An 18282-nucleotide genomic window follows, 5' to 3' on the forward strand; every position below is an offset into this window, starting at 1 on the left:
ATAGATCTAGAATAGATCTTTTCAAATCCTTTAAACACCCCTTCTTATCAAATATATAAAACTGACATGTTTGATATATGTTACATTTATTCAAAGAAACATGTCTCTTACATCTCATACCTGTAGACCCCTCTGAAAATCGAAATTAAACTCGTACAACGTGATCCATCTTCTACAGAATTCCTATCCCTTATAAATATATACTGTATAATTAATTATATATATACATGTATAAGAGGTTTACAATTATATTTATTTATTTATTATATAAGCCAATATATATTCCATTCCTCTATATAAAAGGAATTCTCTAGAGTTGTTACTATTGTAAAATTTAGTTTATTTTGGAGCGTAGTTTGATCGTCTTGGGAATTTTTAAATATTTTTTTCCTATTTTTATACTGTAAAATTTGGAATATTCTGTTAAAGAAACATAATAGAGGGAGGGAAAAAAGAACTCAGTAAATTCTATACGTGATTCAAAATTTCAATTTAGTTTCTTTAATATATTTTCCTTATTATTATTATTATTATTATTACTATTATTTATTTATTTATTTTTTTCCCTAAAAAATCATAGATGCATTTCTTTTGTAAATATTATAATAGTATCCCCCTACAAAATTCAAAATAACTTTTTATTGTACTCCTGAATATATTTATGAAATATTCTAAAGTGCAGAAACGACTTTTATCTGAATTCTAGAATAAATTTTTTGACTATTTCTTGTATTTTTTGGGTGCTTTATATTTATATTTATATTTATATTTAACACTATAGTAAACAATATGCATACTTTTTCTCCGATCTAAATAATGAAGTTTGCATCTCGAAGTCTTCAGCTAATTTGGAAGTAAAAAGTTTCTATGTTTATTTTAAGTCCATTATATATATATACAGTCGAATCTCCCATAACGGCCACCTCCCAACAAAGGCCACTTTTAAACGGCAGCCATTTTTTAAATACAGGACCGTGCCTATTTTGTAATGGCATGATCTTGTACAGAAGAATGGATATAAATATACACTAGTACAAATTATAGAAACATCTGTACAGGTATTGAGCAGGGATGGAGTTTATTGAAGTGTCTAGGATGAATAAAGGAAGAGGGTGAGAGAATAAGGAAGGACTCAATAGATTAGTGAGCAAGAAAAGCCTAATGAATGATCTGGGCTGAAGACAGGAAGAGAGTGAAGGAATAAGAAAAGAGGAAGGCTCAGTAGGGTATCGAACAGGGAAAGAGCCTACTCAAAAGTCTAGGCGGAAAACAGGAAGAGAGTGAGGGGATGAGAAAGCGGATAAGAAAGAATAGAAAAGTCTTGGTAGGTCTCAGTAGGCTCTCTTCCTACTCGAAGATCCAGGCTGAAGAAAAGAAGTTAATGAGAGAAGAGAAAAAGAATAAGAAAGAGGAGAGTAGAGCACTGAGCAGGGGTAAAGCCTATTTAATGGTCTAGGCTGTAGATAGGAAAGGAGTGAGAGAATGAGAAAGAGGGAAAAGAATGAAGAAGGTCTCAGTAGGATAGGAGATAGAGAGCCTACTCAAGGATCCAAGCTGAAGAAAGGAAGGGCGTGAGGAAGTGAGAAAGAGAATAAGATGAGCAAATGTATGCATCATATAAATGAAATAAATAAATAAATAAATTTGAACTAAAAATTAATAAATTATATAATAGAAAGAATGGAATCATGCCATAAATATTTTTAAAAAAGATAAATCTTGTAAGGAACGATTAATAACTAAGGCAACGGAATATACAATACTTTCTTACGTAAGAAATAGAATAAAAATTTCTTAATCAGTTAAATTTTTTTCAAAAAAAAAAAATAATAATAATAATCATGTAAATAAATAAATAGATTTAAATGAAAAAGAAATCAATTACGTAGAAACAATGGAATTACAACAGATTTGAATTACAAATGTAATGGAAATGATCACGTGGTCGTTGATGGAGAAGCAACAAAAGAAAGATTAAAGATAAAAAAAAAACAAATAAAAGTAAATGAAATGAGAGTTGAAATTTGTTAAGTGAAAAACTCGAAAGTTTAATTACAAAGATAACGCAAGTAGAACATACTTTTATGGAGTTATTTTCTTTTTATTATTATTCAATTTTTGTAAAAGTTGAGTTCCTTTCAATTTTCATCTTGTGTTTAACACAGACAGAAAAGAATGGGGAATGAATAAATAGGATTATTATTGATTTGGACATTTAGAACTTGCTAGATTAAAAATAAAATAACGGGGGAAAAAATAATTTTTCTTAAAATCTAAGCAATGATTGCTAGTAATTCAACAGAAACTCGGAAGATACCAAGATTTGTTCATAGAGGAAAATTAAATTAATATAGACAAAGAAACAAGAATTTCTACCATTTTCAGCTCTCGAAATAAAAGAATTTGGAGAATTTCAATAATTAATGAGAGTGATTAGAATGTTGAAGAATGTTTACCCATTTTCTATTCAAATCGGAGAATTCGGGATTTTAAAAATATTTTTTAATCCTCAAAATGTTTGATTACATTCTAACCATTTTTAAACTTTGTATATACGAAAATACTTTTTAATCTAGAAACTCTAGAAGCTTGCAGATCTAATCTACAAGCTTATATACATTATGTAAACCATCAGAGATGCTGGAAGAAACTTTGAATTTGCATTGTTTTTATGTATTGCCTTTAAAAATTTCTTCGAGTAATAAAGAGGGTATAAAAACTAACGTTATGTAATATTCCATCATAAACTGTTTTTAGAACATTTATTCCATCTGAACAGACAGTTTCTATCCAGATATATGACATAAGAAGACATACAATATATCCAGACTTTTGAGAAGTTACCTAGAGAAAGACGCCACAATTCATGTTTCTTTGTGTTCCTTTGCTCATATACTATCTTCTCTTTAAAGAGAACAAAGGAAATATATTTTACGACATCAATAAGGAAGAAAATGATACTAGAAAACTGTCCCACCTATATCTAGATCTACTAAGAGTTATAGCTTATTATATCTGCTTTTTCTACTTCTAATCTCTTGTCTCGATAATATTATAAATTAAAATATTTTAATAGTTTATTTTAAAAGTTTTCGACTAAAATAGAAAAGTTTTTCGTGCATTCACCCGAGTTTATTTTATTTGTTTTATAAAGTTTTTGATTGGGCTACAATTTGAAAAAACTGTAGACACATCCTACTGTCTGTTGCCTGTCTGTCCTTCCTTAATCTTAGATATATGAAAACCGAAACCAAATATGGAAAATATAGATGTCGAAGGCCCCGATTAACTATATATAAACTTTGTTACGTGATTTAAATTCAAAATTTTTCCCGGAACGGATGACCGGCACGACTCTGTTGTTATGAGGAAAAGTATGATGTACAGGGGCATGACACTAGTAATTTGAGATGGAGAGCATATATTTTAAGTGAAATAAATTAAGAATATGATTAAAAATTGTAGTCCGGTAATTTGACGACGTCACAATAATTTTTTGCTCGTTTATGTCATAAACAAATGTTATTTTTAGATAAAAAATTAATTAACTATATATATATATATATACTCACAATAGCGTAACTGATAAGGGGCTCCTTTCAAGGCTCCTGTCCCCTTTCAAAATAAACAAATGAAGAGATGTGACAAGCCCATTTACACATGTGTATAACTCTTCATTTATAGTACTGGGGGCTGCATGTAAGGGGTTTGCACGATCTAATTCGTCCCTCCCCAAATATTGGTTCTAGTTACGTTACACTCAATCTCTAAACGAATGAATATATTATTTTTTATGAATAATTCACAAAGATTTCTTTTATTAATAATGAAATATTGGTTTTTTCCTAACGATGATCTTCCTCCAAATATATTTTTTTTTTCAGAAGAAGAAAATTTATACAAATAATTTTAAATTTATTATCTTAATCATTTGTTCTGGTTATCAAATAACACAATTTAATCTCAAAGAACCTTAATAATTCTATCAGAAATAAATTTAATTACTTATAATTGTAAGATGAATAAAGATTTAATTTAAAAAAAAATAATTAATTAAACTTTTAGAATTTTTTAAAAATAATATCAAAATAAAGATGTGATTTTAATTAAGTTAAGAATAAATTTTAATTAAGTTTCTATAGGAAAAACATTATTTCTGCGTGGAAATAAAGAGCAAGAAAATCCTTAAGTATATTTAAGTTAAGCTGATTGTATTTACAGTAAACAGGATTAATTTTCATTTAATAAGAATCAAAATAAAGAAATCTTAACTGTAATTAAGAGAAAAATAGTAAAATTTATTCTGGTTAATGATAATTTCGTTTAAAATGCTTTAAAAAAGACACCTGATCAAAGTTTACATGAATAGTATTAAATGTTAATTGTAATTCTTCTATTGATTTTATTATATATACACATAAAAACAAACATAAATTAAAATTGTTATAAACAATTTTTGCAAATAATTATACTATATAATGAAGTATTATTTCGAGCATATTTTAATAAATTTACATCGATTATTCTGTAACAGGCAAAATAAAAAAGGAAACTAAATTTCAGACAAACAGTTCAAAGTAAATATAATCTTAAGTCAATATATAATTCACAATTGATATTGAAAGTATACCGTGACAAATAAAACTTAGTTTCATGAATTAAGTAATGAAATATAGCGAAGAAGGTAAGGTATTTGGAAATTGAAACGATACCTGGAAACACGAGAATTGAAAGATACCTGATTACTTTACGATTCCAATTGACAAAGTATATTTTTTTTAACTGTCTTTACCTTTTAATATTTAACAAGTAGATTTATGAAGGCAAAGTTTTATTTTTACTATTACTACTGTTTTCTACTCTGACCACTGTTGTCTGCTGCTAATGCTGTTATTACTTGTTTTCTATTATAATTGCTGTTACTACTGTTTTCTACTATTACTCCTTGTTTCCTACTGCTAATACTATTACTACTTGTTTTCTATTGCTACTGCTGTTATTATTGTTTTCTACTGTTACTACTATTTTCTCTTGTTAATAATGTTACCGCTGTCTTCTACTGTTACTCCTTGTTTTCTATTGTTTACACTGTTTTCTACTGCTAATAATGTCACTGCTGTCTTCTACTGTTACGGCTGTTTTCTACCATTAGTGCTGTTTTTCTTATCCGGTTCTATACATTTATAAAATGTTTACAAATAACTAAATTTTAAAATTCTTGAAAGAACACTTAGTCTGCATCTTCTACGTTATTAACTCTACCTAAATAATTCATTACAGTTTGATAGAAAAACACTACGTACTGTACTTACTGCAGCAGGTTAAATGTTTTTCTTAATTTAAGAACTTTCGATCAATACAATTCTATTTAGAAATGACGACAGTAAAATTTAGATTTAAATTTATTAAGTAAAATTATATATATATATATATATATATAACATCTACAATCCGATAATTGCAGAAACACACAGCAATGCTGGAAACATGCGTGAGTCATTGCTTAACGTCACGCATTAACAGCGGATTTGCTTTATTGTTTCCGGTAAAATATAGAAATATTTTAAAGAAATTTGAATGTTCTTAACGGAAATTGAAAAATAAATAGACCATTTCCCGTTTCATAGGTTAAAAAGCGTGTATATGTGACGTGAAGACACTCGCTCTTTATTGAGCGACAATGATTACATTGTTTCGTAAAAATTCTCTATTCTGTAACATGTTTTAAAATAAAGTTTAAGGTATAAAAAAGCTGAATAATTTAATTTTTTTAATATATATATATATATATATTTAAAAAAAAACAGTGTATACAACAATCGGAAATCAACTGCGCTCACCGGAATGCAGTAGCATACATTAATGCGTTACGTACAGACATTAACGAGAAAATTACTATATAATTATTTAAATAAGAGGTCATCTCCATTGGACTTTATATAAATAATGAATTTAGCCTTAAACAAATAGGAATGATGGCCATTTCCAAATTGCAACAAAGGAAGGAAATTTTTCTTTTCTTTTAAATTCTTTTGTTAGTTCACCATAAGAGGGTAGAGTTTAATAATCAGTGTTGCAGAATAATTAACGTTGAATTTTCTGCAGTACTCCATTTTAATTCTTTTTATTTACCCGCTTCATATAATCAGAATTTCGTTTCTTTGTGGATCCCTTTAAAGCAGTGGCATTAATTTGCAAAGCGAGACAGGTAAATCTTTTAACTTCTCTAAATTAGATTTTATTTAGATCCTACCAAGAATTATTTGTGCTTAATTTTCTAATATTATTAAACGTAATTAAAATCATTCTTCTTTCTTACTCGAAGTTTCTATTCAAAGTCTACGTCAGCGGCATCGCTCCAAAAATAAGTAATTATTTATCAAAATATCGATTATAACTTTACGAAAAATTAACATTTCACATTATAATTAATTTTTTAAAGGGAAATATTTATTGATTTATCAAAATTTATTAATTTTTAAGTAAAAATTTGTTATTAATTCTTCCAAACTGCATAAAAATCTGAGGTTCTTCCTTTATGTTTAATCGCACATCGCCTTATAATTCGATCGATAGAAGAAGGATATAAATATAAATAAATAACTTTCTGATCGATAAATTGTACAATTATGTCCTTTATAATGTTTACATATTCTATGTAATGCTCTAAAGTATTTATAGATTAGAAAAAACAGCCATTTTATTAAAAAATAAGTATTTATCCTGATGCGGTTATACGTTAGTCAAACGGATAAAAATTTTTAATTGAGACAAATATATATATATATGCTAGCAACACATTATTGGTGGACTTTTCCGTTATTCTTCATTTGTTTCCATCCCTAATAATTGCTACCATTACTTTTAAGTCTTCAGATTTTTTAGGAGACACTAAGGGGATGGGGCTATATCTCCCAAATCAATGATTCGATTCTCCTGAAAACTTCCAGAAACATTTCTCCCTAGTACACAAACCTCCATGCCAAATTTCAAAAATTTTCGAGAAAAGGTACAGGAGTTATTAAGCTTCAAATTGAGTGAGCAGAATCGTTCCCCCCACACTAACATCCATACATACAGAAAAATCCTCAAATTTTTAAACATTTCTCGATATTTTAGAGTCCAAAAATGTAAAAATCTTGAAAAGGGGGTCATCTCTCTGTTGTATAACAGCCGGGAAAGTAACACACACCCAAAATTTAATCAGATTTAAACAGAAAAGGCTGGATTTTAATGCAATAAAAAACGTAAGAAAGTATTATTTTTAATACTTTAATCTGTTTTCTTTAATGAGATATTTATACGAATTTTAAGTCGGAAGTTATAAATTTAAAAAATATACATATATATATTTACATAAATACCTTTCACTCGTTAAGAAAAACTAGATTAAGTTAGACCCCTTTAACTAACGACTAAGGTGAACTTTTAATCTTGCTCATTAGGGGTAAAGCAGCTTTAAAGAAAATTCTTCCTGTTAAATTGTGTCATGAATTGCAAGAGTCTGAAAAATATGAAGGGGAAGTGAAGAATTCTGTTGACGTTCTTTACTTCAATAGAATTCTGATAGACTTAAACAGCTACGTCTTAACCTTAGCAATTTCTTTAAGAATTAAAATTAATATCCGGTAGTATATTAATAGGAGAGCCAAAGAGGGAGAAGAAGGGGGAATAAAACGAATTTTTTCGGAGGGGACAATAAAAATTTTAGGGAGACCTTAAATATAAATAAGATAGAAAGAATTGTTCCTGGTGATTGGACATGACAAGCAGTGAAAATAGGACTATAGTATCCATCTGTAACGTATTTTTACTTTTCATTAAAAAGATAGAAAGAACTTTGCAGTAGGATTGAAAGATGCAAGACGTGTTGCACTTTTATCGATTGAAGAAGATTAAAGAAAGGAGGAGACATTTCTGATTTATTCATAAATTTTAACAGTCGAAAATTAAATTGAATTAAACAGTAGTAAAGTTTCTAAAAATCGTCCAACCTCTCTAAAAAATTAAATGGTAAATGGCAAAAATAAACTCGTTCGGATGATAAATTTTATCAGCTTAAATGTGTCCTATACGCAATTTATTATTAATTATTTAATATATATTTTTAATTTATTTGCATTCGAATTAAAACGAAATTATTCGAAATATATAGGCCTATATATTTTTTTTAATCGATAAAATCGGAAGCAGATGTAATGATTTTTTATAGTTGCATAGAGCTTCAAAACATTCGAATTTATCTTTATTTTCTGTAGAGGATAAGATAAAAAAATTAATTTAGAAATTTAAATAAAAAATAGATTGTTTGTTGCTTTGACTTTTAAGTTTATCAGCTCATTAGTATGCAAATTTAAGCTGTTTTGTGAACAAACCATCTGGGAGTGAAGAGGCTTCGATATTATCCTAACGAAAGAATTCTTTATTCATCTCTAAATTACATAATTATCATTCCAATTTATGAATTGATGAAATCAATAAAATTCTCCTCTCCCTTTTTTCGTATCCTAACCTCCCCTTAACTAAATAATTTCTTAGTAAAATACAGAATTTAGTGGCACCTATCTACCTTTTATATATGAATATTTGCTCATCGGATCATATATTAATTTATCTGTCACAAACAGCAGCAGATAAATAATTAATAGCCGAAACACATTACACATACACATGTTATAAACTAGTATTTAATGATATCTAATTACGAATAAAAGATCTCTGAACTCAATTGGAGATAAATGAGACTAATGCATTGGAAAGCCAAGAGAAAATATTTGTTCGCCAAATAATAGGATTAAATTAAAATATAACAAATATTTTAATTTCATCTGCTTAGTTTTATTTTCTAGCATTTTCCAATTTATTAATTTTTATAAATTTACGATATTTTAATCACGTTTTGTTTACGATTTTGTTATTTAATTAAGCTCATCGTCAACCGAACTAATTAAAAAATTGATTTATACATACGTAATATTTAATATTGTCACCGAACTATAACCTTTAAAATTCTTCCTACTTTTTTTAATCCTTCTAAATGTACTTATTATTCTTATCTGTACTTAATTACATTCTAAAATTTATCCTTACTCCTTCAACGTCCTTCTTCTCTAAATGCACTACACAATAAATTCTTTCTTCTCCTTCCTTTACTTCTCCTAAATATGCTTCCTCGTCCTATTATATGCTTAATTATATCCTAAAACCTATTCTTACTATATGTTTTAGGATATAATTAAGCACACAATAGGAGGAAGAAGCATATTAAGGAGGAATAAATGGGAAGAAGAAATAATTTATTTTATGGCATAATTATGGAAGAAATAAGGACGTTTAAGGAAGAATAATTATAGGATTTAGGATATAATTAAGTATACAATAAAAAGAAAAAGCATATTTAGGAAGAGTAAAGGAAGAAGAATTTACTCTTCTTCCTTTACTCCTAAATATGCTTCTTCCTGTTTTATATACTTAATTACTTATTCTTACTCCTTCCCTAAATATACTAAACAATAAATTATTCGTAAAGAATAAAAATATAAATATTCTTCTCTACATCCCGATTCTCTATATTTACAATCTTTAAAATATAAGTAATTTCTGAACGTTTGATGTATTTTACACCACAAAATACCCAATTTTTTACATAAATAAATGGCCTATTTTCTTTAAAATCACTCGCTATATTTTTTACCATTCTTTAAACGAAACTTATTAATTTTTAAAAGGGGGGGGGTGTAAATCGCTGGTATATTTATTAAAATTGATATTTTTAACCATTATTTTTATTATTTTTACTTGTAAAATTGATGCAGTTTTGTCAGGAACTGTACAACTTATTGAAAAATTTATTGTGTTGGCGAAACTCATCCCAATTTTCGAAGAAACGAGAAAAGAATTGAATGTTAAGTCTGTGTTCACTATGGGAATGTAAGATTATAGATTGAATACGTGATACGTATTCATATTTAAGTACGTAAATACTGTTATCATAAAAATCTATGATTTACTTTTATCCACGTGACTCAATCTGTAAGTTAATCTCGAGGGGGAGAGGGAGAGGGGGGAATTTATTATCTTTACGTAGGCAGCAATATTATCACGCGTATAAATTTTGTACAGGTTAACGAATATTTAATAAAATAATAATATTATTATTATTATTATTATTCTGTTTTTATGAATTTTAAAACGATAAAGTTCCTTTTTATGCCGTGTCAAAATATTTTAAATTTTTTAAAAAAATCTTCTTGTAATTTGATTCACTTCGACAGTTTGCAAGAGAAATTTAATATTCAATTTATTACTTTGTAATATAGTTTGATGTCAGAAAGAATTTCGATCTTAAATGAAGTTTGATCACGATTTAATTTCTTATAAATTTATTTTATTTTATTTTATTTTTATAGGTGAATAAATTTTTGTATTGATTATTTGATATATATCGTGTGTGATATATTTTTATATGTAGAAAATTTTGGGGAACCCTTTTCGCACTGTAGACACTAAAACGGCATTTTTCGCGCCCATTGTGGGTTTGGTTTAGCCTACAATAGGTTGGGAAAGTGTCAAAAGGCCTTTTTTCAAGCCTATTTTGGGTTTGGTTTGGCCTGCAATACGGTGGGAGGGTGTTAAAAAGCCTTCTTTCAAACCTATTTTGGGTTAAATTAGGTCTACAATGGGGAGGTTGAATGTCAAAAGGCTTTTTTCCAGCACATTGTGAGTTTGACCAGGCATGCAATGAAGCGAATGGGTATTTTTCAAGGCCCACGCTCTCAATGAGGCGGCGAGATAATGAGGGTTGGACCCCCGAAAAATTATTGCAATTTTTTCACCCCGTGGATTCAATCCCAGATCCCACCAGAACGGTAAGATGACTCCTTCACCGTCTTCCAGCTGGCATAAAATTATATTTTAATAATAAAATTATATAACTTAATTTACATTCTATATCATTTTAATTATATTATTTCTGTCATAACTCGATAAAAATTGAATTAAATTAAAATTAATTATATTTCATCTTTCAAAAATCTTCTTCTAAACTTTTAATAATAATTATTACTTTTTTAATATAATAATTATGCAAATATTGATTATCTGAATATTGCTTACAAATTTATTTAACCTAATGTTAATTAATAGACTAACTATATGTAATTAATTATAACCATTATCTTCACATATTAATTAACTTTGCGGAAATATTTTCTAAATATTCACTTAAATATTAATGCAAATGTGCCTAAAATATCAGAAATAATGTAAAAAATTAAAAATATAACTGTAAAAATATATAATAGACGAGGGGGTAGGGCACTGGTTTACAACTCTGGGGCCCATCAGTGGCTAAGTAGATAAAACTGCTGAACACTGGTCGTGGGCTCGCATCTCGCCAACGATCTGGCCACGTGTTTTTCGGATTTTCTTCAGGTTTGTAATACCTAAATAGGGGTCAATTTCTCACAGAAAAGAGGAGCACCCTCGGCAGATAGCCCACGTGTTACCTTGCCATATACCAACAAACAAACAAACCACTCTGGGGGATCCGGGATCGAATTCGGACCAGCAACATCAAAGATGTTTTGGAGTGGCTGCAGCGCCGGATTTAACAATCAGAGGCCAATGGGCACAAATAAGGTGGGGGCTCCCTTTAAGAGTAGACAAATTTGATGATTTAGAAAATTTATACAAAATACTGTACTTAAAAAATATGTTTTCAAAAATTTTACTTACTATTGTAAAGGTGTTAAAGCTTAAAACATTTTTATAAATTCATATAAAATTTAATTAAATAACGCTCTTTATTTTATAAAATATAGACAATATACACTAAACGTAATACATTTAAATTAAACAAAGCAAACTTATAAAAATTATATAAAACATTTTCGTGCTTTTTTATCTGGATTTACATAATGGCCCCCAATGCCCTTATGTAAATCCGGCGCTGGGTGGCTGTCCGGATACAGGCCCCAACCCACACTACCCATTGTGTACAAAGGTCCCTGATAAAAGGCCCCTTTAAGGCCCACAGGGCAGAAAGAATGTAATTATTTTATATTATTATAGAAAATTTTTTAAACAGATCTTCCGTATATAATTACGTAAAGATGTAAGGAATTAATTTAAAATATTCTCGTTCAATCTACATAACGAACACATTTATTCTGTTATTTGTCCAGAAAATTAATAAACAAAATTATATAATTAATATTTTGACAGATATAGATGTTATATTTCGTGAAAATTAATAATAATTGCCAAAAATATCTCAAAATTGAATTTTTTTCAATTAAAACAATTAAAACACGTCACTACCTTCAATTGACACATGTTTACATAATTTGTCAAATTAATTTATTAATTTGCCATAAATTTTTTTTGTTTATGAATAAATTTATGAGGTTATAATTAAAGGATATAAAGCCAATTTCACAAAGAGAATAGCAACACTTGGACGTCTTTAGTAATTGAATTCGCGATTTTACGGATTTTTCTCAGCATAAACACTGAAGATTTATGGTTTAATAATTAAAGAAATTACGTCATTTTCATAAAATATTATGGCATATTTTGTTTAAAAGTAATCAAGGCTTTGTTTCTGTGACGTAATCAACCCATTGTCTATGTAGATTCGTGACGTTTATACATTTTCTCGAAGCCTTTTAACCGAGTAATTCATAAAGTTATAATTAAAGAATTTTTAAAATTAATTTAGGATATAAAGTTTTATTACTTTATCGAAAATGGAAATTATCTCACTTCAAAATATTTATCTAGAGGAAAAGGGGATTTACATTTAAAGTTTTCACGAAATTGTTAACATTGAATTAACTACTTAATGCTACGATTCGGGAGCGAAAAGTTATTCAATCGTACAACGAAAAAGTTCCATTAAATTTACAGTGAAGTTTAAATTACACCTTGATTACATAAAAGTAAACTTAGGTCAAAGATATTCCCACTAAACTCCATTAGCAGATACTTTACCAGCTTTCGCTTTGTACTGATTCCTACTTAGTCAGTATTGACATTGAAAAATGTTTAGTGAACCGGTACCGAGACATGGTTAAACCTCTGTCTGTTTACCATCAACTTCCTCCTATGGAAATCGCTCGAGTTACAATACAAACTATCTTCACTACAGAAGTTCATTATAGGTTACTTATTGTTCATCAATTTACCTGACACGCAATTGGCAAATTGGAATTTTTCTTATTTTTCCAACCTTCGTCGTTAAGAATTTTTGGAACTTTGCAACCGGAGAAAAAACGAAATTACCGCGCCATCTCGCTCATCCGGCATATCAATTTTCCGCCGTAATCCTTTTTTTATGTTTGTCTATTATTTATGGATTTTTTTAATACGGTAAAGCTATAACATTAAATTTAGTAAACAATTAAACGTACAATTACTGTACACCACTGTACAATAATAAAATCATAGGAGGACAGCACTCATTGTCTTTAGATAGGCTTTAAACTTGTGCGTTCTTGGTAATACGGCATTTTCGCTAATTAGTGCAAGGAATTGCCGAATTAGCGAGCGTGGGGAGTAATTTACGTGGCAAAATATTTAAGATGCAATTTGAAAAAAATTGTACACCTATAAATTCCCACTGCCTATTCTTTCTTAATCTCGAGAACGATGTTACGTAGACGAAAGTCGAGACCAGATATGGAAGGCCTGGGAGCGGGAGGTCTTGATTAACTATTTACGAACTTCCGGTCTACACCGAAAGTCACGTGATTTCAATTCAAAATTTTTCTCAGAACAAAGTTACATAGATTACCGGCATTACTCTTTTGTTATCAGGAAAAGTATGATTTACAGGGGCTAGACACTATTAATATGTGATCGAGAGCATATATTTTAAATTAAATAACTTAAAAATGTGACTAAAAATTGCAGCGAGTCACGATAATTTTTTCACGTATTTTCTATAATTTTTTTAAGGTGGAGATGGGCGAAGGTGGCAAAATTAGAACATAAAACTTTCATCAGACGTGATGTCAGCGATGTTATTTTTCAAAGCTTTTCTTAATAATTCCTCTTGAAAACTTGAATATTTTAAAATCGTATCAGTCATTTTGATCTGTTTAATAATGAATAGTGTTATGTATTTAACAAGAGATAAATATTTCGTCAGTAACACTATCCCGTGCGATCATAATAAGATTTTCATGGAAACATTCTGGAATCGAATCTTGGTTTAACAATGATGTTTGTCATTTGAAATTCAATTATGATTAACAACGATTTTGTCAGCAGCACGATTTAAAATTCAATTAGGAGATAACAACGAGTGTGAATCTTAAAGTTTGACAATCATTTTGACAAAATCCTGTTTGAAATTCGGATTGGGAAAGCGAGAGGTAATTTCGTCAACGATCGTTAAAAATCGAATTAAAATTAACTTATTGATTTTATTAGCTATTAAAAACATTTTATAAATTCTCTTCGAATTAAAATAGACTAAGATCGGTTTAAATTTATTAAATTTCTGTTTAATTTTTTTTATTTTCTCTAAAAATAAATCTAATTTTCGTGTAGATTATTTTCTGAAAAATAAATTAAATTATGGTAATTTAAAAAAAAAATTATTTAGCACGAATTTTTATTTATTTTTTTAAATAAATGAATAATATTTTTATGCCCTAATTGAGCTGAAATTTGAAAATTGCAGCCCAGTTAGGATAATGGGGAATGCACAGTAGAAAACGTGCAGAAGGGAATGTACAGGGGACCTGTACATTCCCACTGTCGTCCGTCTGTCAGTCTTCGTTAATATCCATAACGGAATTAGACAAACGACAATAAGGTATGGAAAGCGATTCGAATTGAAATCACGTGACTTCCGGACCAGCCCGGAAGTCACGTGATTTCAATTCAAAACTTTTTCCCGACAGTGGAGTTAGATGACTGGCATGACTCACTTGTTATCAGGAGAAGTATGATGTAGAGGTGGCAAGACGGTAGTAAAATCTAGAGCAGGTAAGGAAAGCTCAGTTTAAATTATAGTATGATTTATTTAAGCTTTAAATACTTTTTAATTGTAGCTTTCAAAAACCAGCAAATGGGCAGGTAGAATTATTGGAAATGATTAAGTTTAGATTTTTAATTATGTTGTATTTAATTTAAATTATATTATTAATTAATTTTTGTTGTAATTTAAGGTCTGAGACCCGGGTTAATGACAAATGCAGCAATTCAGGCCTCTCCGAAAGCTGTAAAAATATACGGGGGAAAAATCAATAAAACAAACAAAGATAAAATTTTCATCGTGAATTTTAGATTAAAAAATTAAATTTGGGAGCCCCTGTGTCTGGGCCTGTACAAATTGCTCTACTGGCATCTTCTCTATCTGGAAGAGTGATGGAGAGAATACCAGTAGAGCAATTTGTAGAGGCCCAGGACACAGAAAGGCCTAATTTTTTTTTTTTTTAAATGTTAATATCTATTTACGTTAACATTTGGATCCGGTGTTATCTTTAATTTTATTTAAGATCACGCATTATTTTACATGAAATTAAAGTATAGTATTCTTTTTCAGCTCTAGAAACTTCCAAGATCCCAAATGTGCCTCCATTTTGTCGTGGTGGGATGGCTTATGTGTCTCTTGGCTTGGATGCGGTGGTATCCTTACTCTCAAGGGTTTTCGTTTCGGATAGACAAACGGACAGGAATTAAACGAAGATAGAGGGGCCCTCATCTCCCAGGTGATGCTAACGATCTCATTTCATAAAAAATATAATATCTATATTTTTATTTAACGTTTATTTAAAATTTTATCGTAAAATTGTAAATAATTTGGATATTTTTGTCGATTTTTAAATTATTTTAAATAAATTTTGTATATTATCTGGTAGAATGATAAATATTTAATTATATACAAAATTTTAATTACAGTATTATATAGATTTCCAAATTATATTTATTACCATCAATTAATTAGAAAACAGTTTCTTTAACCCTCTGCCTGAAAAAAGACCATTAAAGAGGGCTTTTTTTTCTTGATACATATGAAAAAAAAGACTTTTTCCCTACATCTATATAGAAAAAAGGGCCTTTTTCAGGTACCATAGATATGGAGGGCCTTTTTCCATATCTATCATTGGTTCGGCCAGGCTCATAATGGAGGCTGACGAACGGTGAGGGCCCCACAAACCACCCGAAAAATTCCTGGAGTTTTTTAGCTGCTGAGATTCGATCGCGGATCCCTCAGAACGGTAAGTTGATATCATAACTACCTCGATCTTTCGGCCGTCAAATTTAATTATATTTATAAATTTAATACATTAAAGAATAATAAATCTTTAAAAAATAGTAATTTTAATATTTACATTTAACTAATTATAATTAATCTAAGTAATTTCCATTAAAATACCTGAATTTTTCACAACACACGCGCTTTGATTCTCAACGAAATTTTTTACTGTTTTATATAATAATATTAATTTAATTTAATTTAAAAAGATTATTTAAAGTAACAAATAATAAAAGGTAAAACTTTATTAAGAATATTTTCAAAAATTATATTAAAGGAAAAAGAAGAAAAAGAAAAAAAAAATTAATTGTGAATACAAAATGTAATATGAAGCTAGGAAACAAATTTCTATCGATTTAATAAGATGTAATTAATATTAAACATAGTTATTATAATATTTTACTCTAATGTAACGATAATTAATTAATTAATTTTATAATTAAAATTTCTCATATTAATTTACTGTATAATTTCTTTTTTTACAGCAAAATGTAACTTTGCAAAAAAAAAATTTAGTTTAGATTATTATAAATAATGATATATAATCGTTGCAGATGTCAACAACATGAGTTTCCCTTTTTTTCCTCCGCCAGAAAAAAGGTAAAAATAATGTGAAAATTATTCTTTATATTAAAAACAAATACTTTAATATAAAATCTTTAAGTTTACCAAGATTTATATAGATTAATTATACGGAAAAAATACCATAATTTTTCCATTAAATATAATTTTTTTTATCGAATTAATAAGGAAGAGAGAAGTAGAAATTTAATTTAAGATAAAAATTGTATAAATTTAGCTTGTAGAATTATTTAAATATTATTTCTTGTAGGTTAATTAAAGCAGAGGGCAATAATATAAACAAATCTGTGATTTTTATCAGATTTTTTTATAATAATAATAATAATAAAAGAAAGATATAATATGAAGCATTACTATAATTGTACCATTTTGTAATTTTATTGTATTTCCTTCTACAATGAGGATTCCTTTACCAGAATTTATTGAATTTTCTTAGAAATGCACATTTCAAGGCCTGAAGGCAAAAATGTAGCTAGAGACATATTGCAGCCATAAAAGTTGAACTCTGAATTCTTAGAATGCACAACTTCCACTTTTGTCTAGAGAATGTTTACTAAATACATACATAAAAATAAATTACGCGTCACGATTCAACCTTTTTCTTTACCTTTATTTTCCACCCTTTTTTTCCACCCTTTTTTTTCTTTCTACCAAAGTTTAAGATTAAGTTATGCTTTATAACTTAGTTTTATAATCTCTACACTCTTCTATTTATTTAGATAAACAAATCTTAATAATATTATAAACATGCTTTCGTGTATATAAATATTTACACCGGGTAAGATAATTTATTAAATGATTTAAATATATCTAAAATTTCTCTGGTTATCCGATCTCTTGTCAAAATCAATAAAGGTAAAATCTCTGATTATTCTTTAATTGTTCTTGAATGTTTAATGATAACATTCTTTGCATATTTTATCAATTATGTTTACATATAAATTATATTTACTTTATAATAATTATAGCCTATACTTTATTTAGAAACACGACGAAGCCTTTAGTGTTATAACTTTATAATTAATTTGTGTATTTATTAATTTGTATAAGCGTTTTTAATGCTAAATGCATTAATAATTAAGCAATTAAGTGAAAGGATTGGCTGCTTTAAAATTTCATATGATAAATAGTGGATTACACTAAAGATATTAAACGGTATCAAGTAATGGATTACAAAGTATAAGGAATATCGCGCTACATTAACACACTAGACAATACATTTGTACGAAAGCAATTAAACAAGATAACAGACATTAACTGAATCTGATTATATGAGTTTATAGTTCGAACTGTGTATTAATTACATTTACAGTTTTTAAGCCGGTTTCGATCCCTTCCTGTTATGTGCTGTAATGTACTGTTGCAAACGTCCTCCCCCTTTAATTACGTGCAGGAGTTCGTGGATCCTCCTGACATTGAAGGAATGACTT

General features: G+C 28.3%; 1 protein-coding gene across 1 annotated transcript in view; it reads right to left on the bottom strand.

Moving 5' to 3' along the window:
* Nucleotides 1-18282, bottom strand: part of LOC136985009 (uncharacterized) — an 88201-nt gene that overhangs the window by 23356 nt on the left and 46563 nt on the right. The gene's annotated exons all lie outside the window — the stretch shown is intronic.

The sequence above is a fragment of the Centruroides vittatus genome, unplaced genomic scaffold (genome assembly GCF_030686945.1).
Source record: "Centruroides vittatus isolate TY-2023 unplaced genomic scaffold, ASM3068694v2 contig_941, whole genome shotgun sequence".
NCBI lineage: Eukaryota > Metazoa > Arthropoda > Arachnida > Scorpiones > Buthidae > Centruroides > Centruroides vittatus.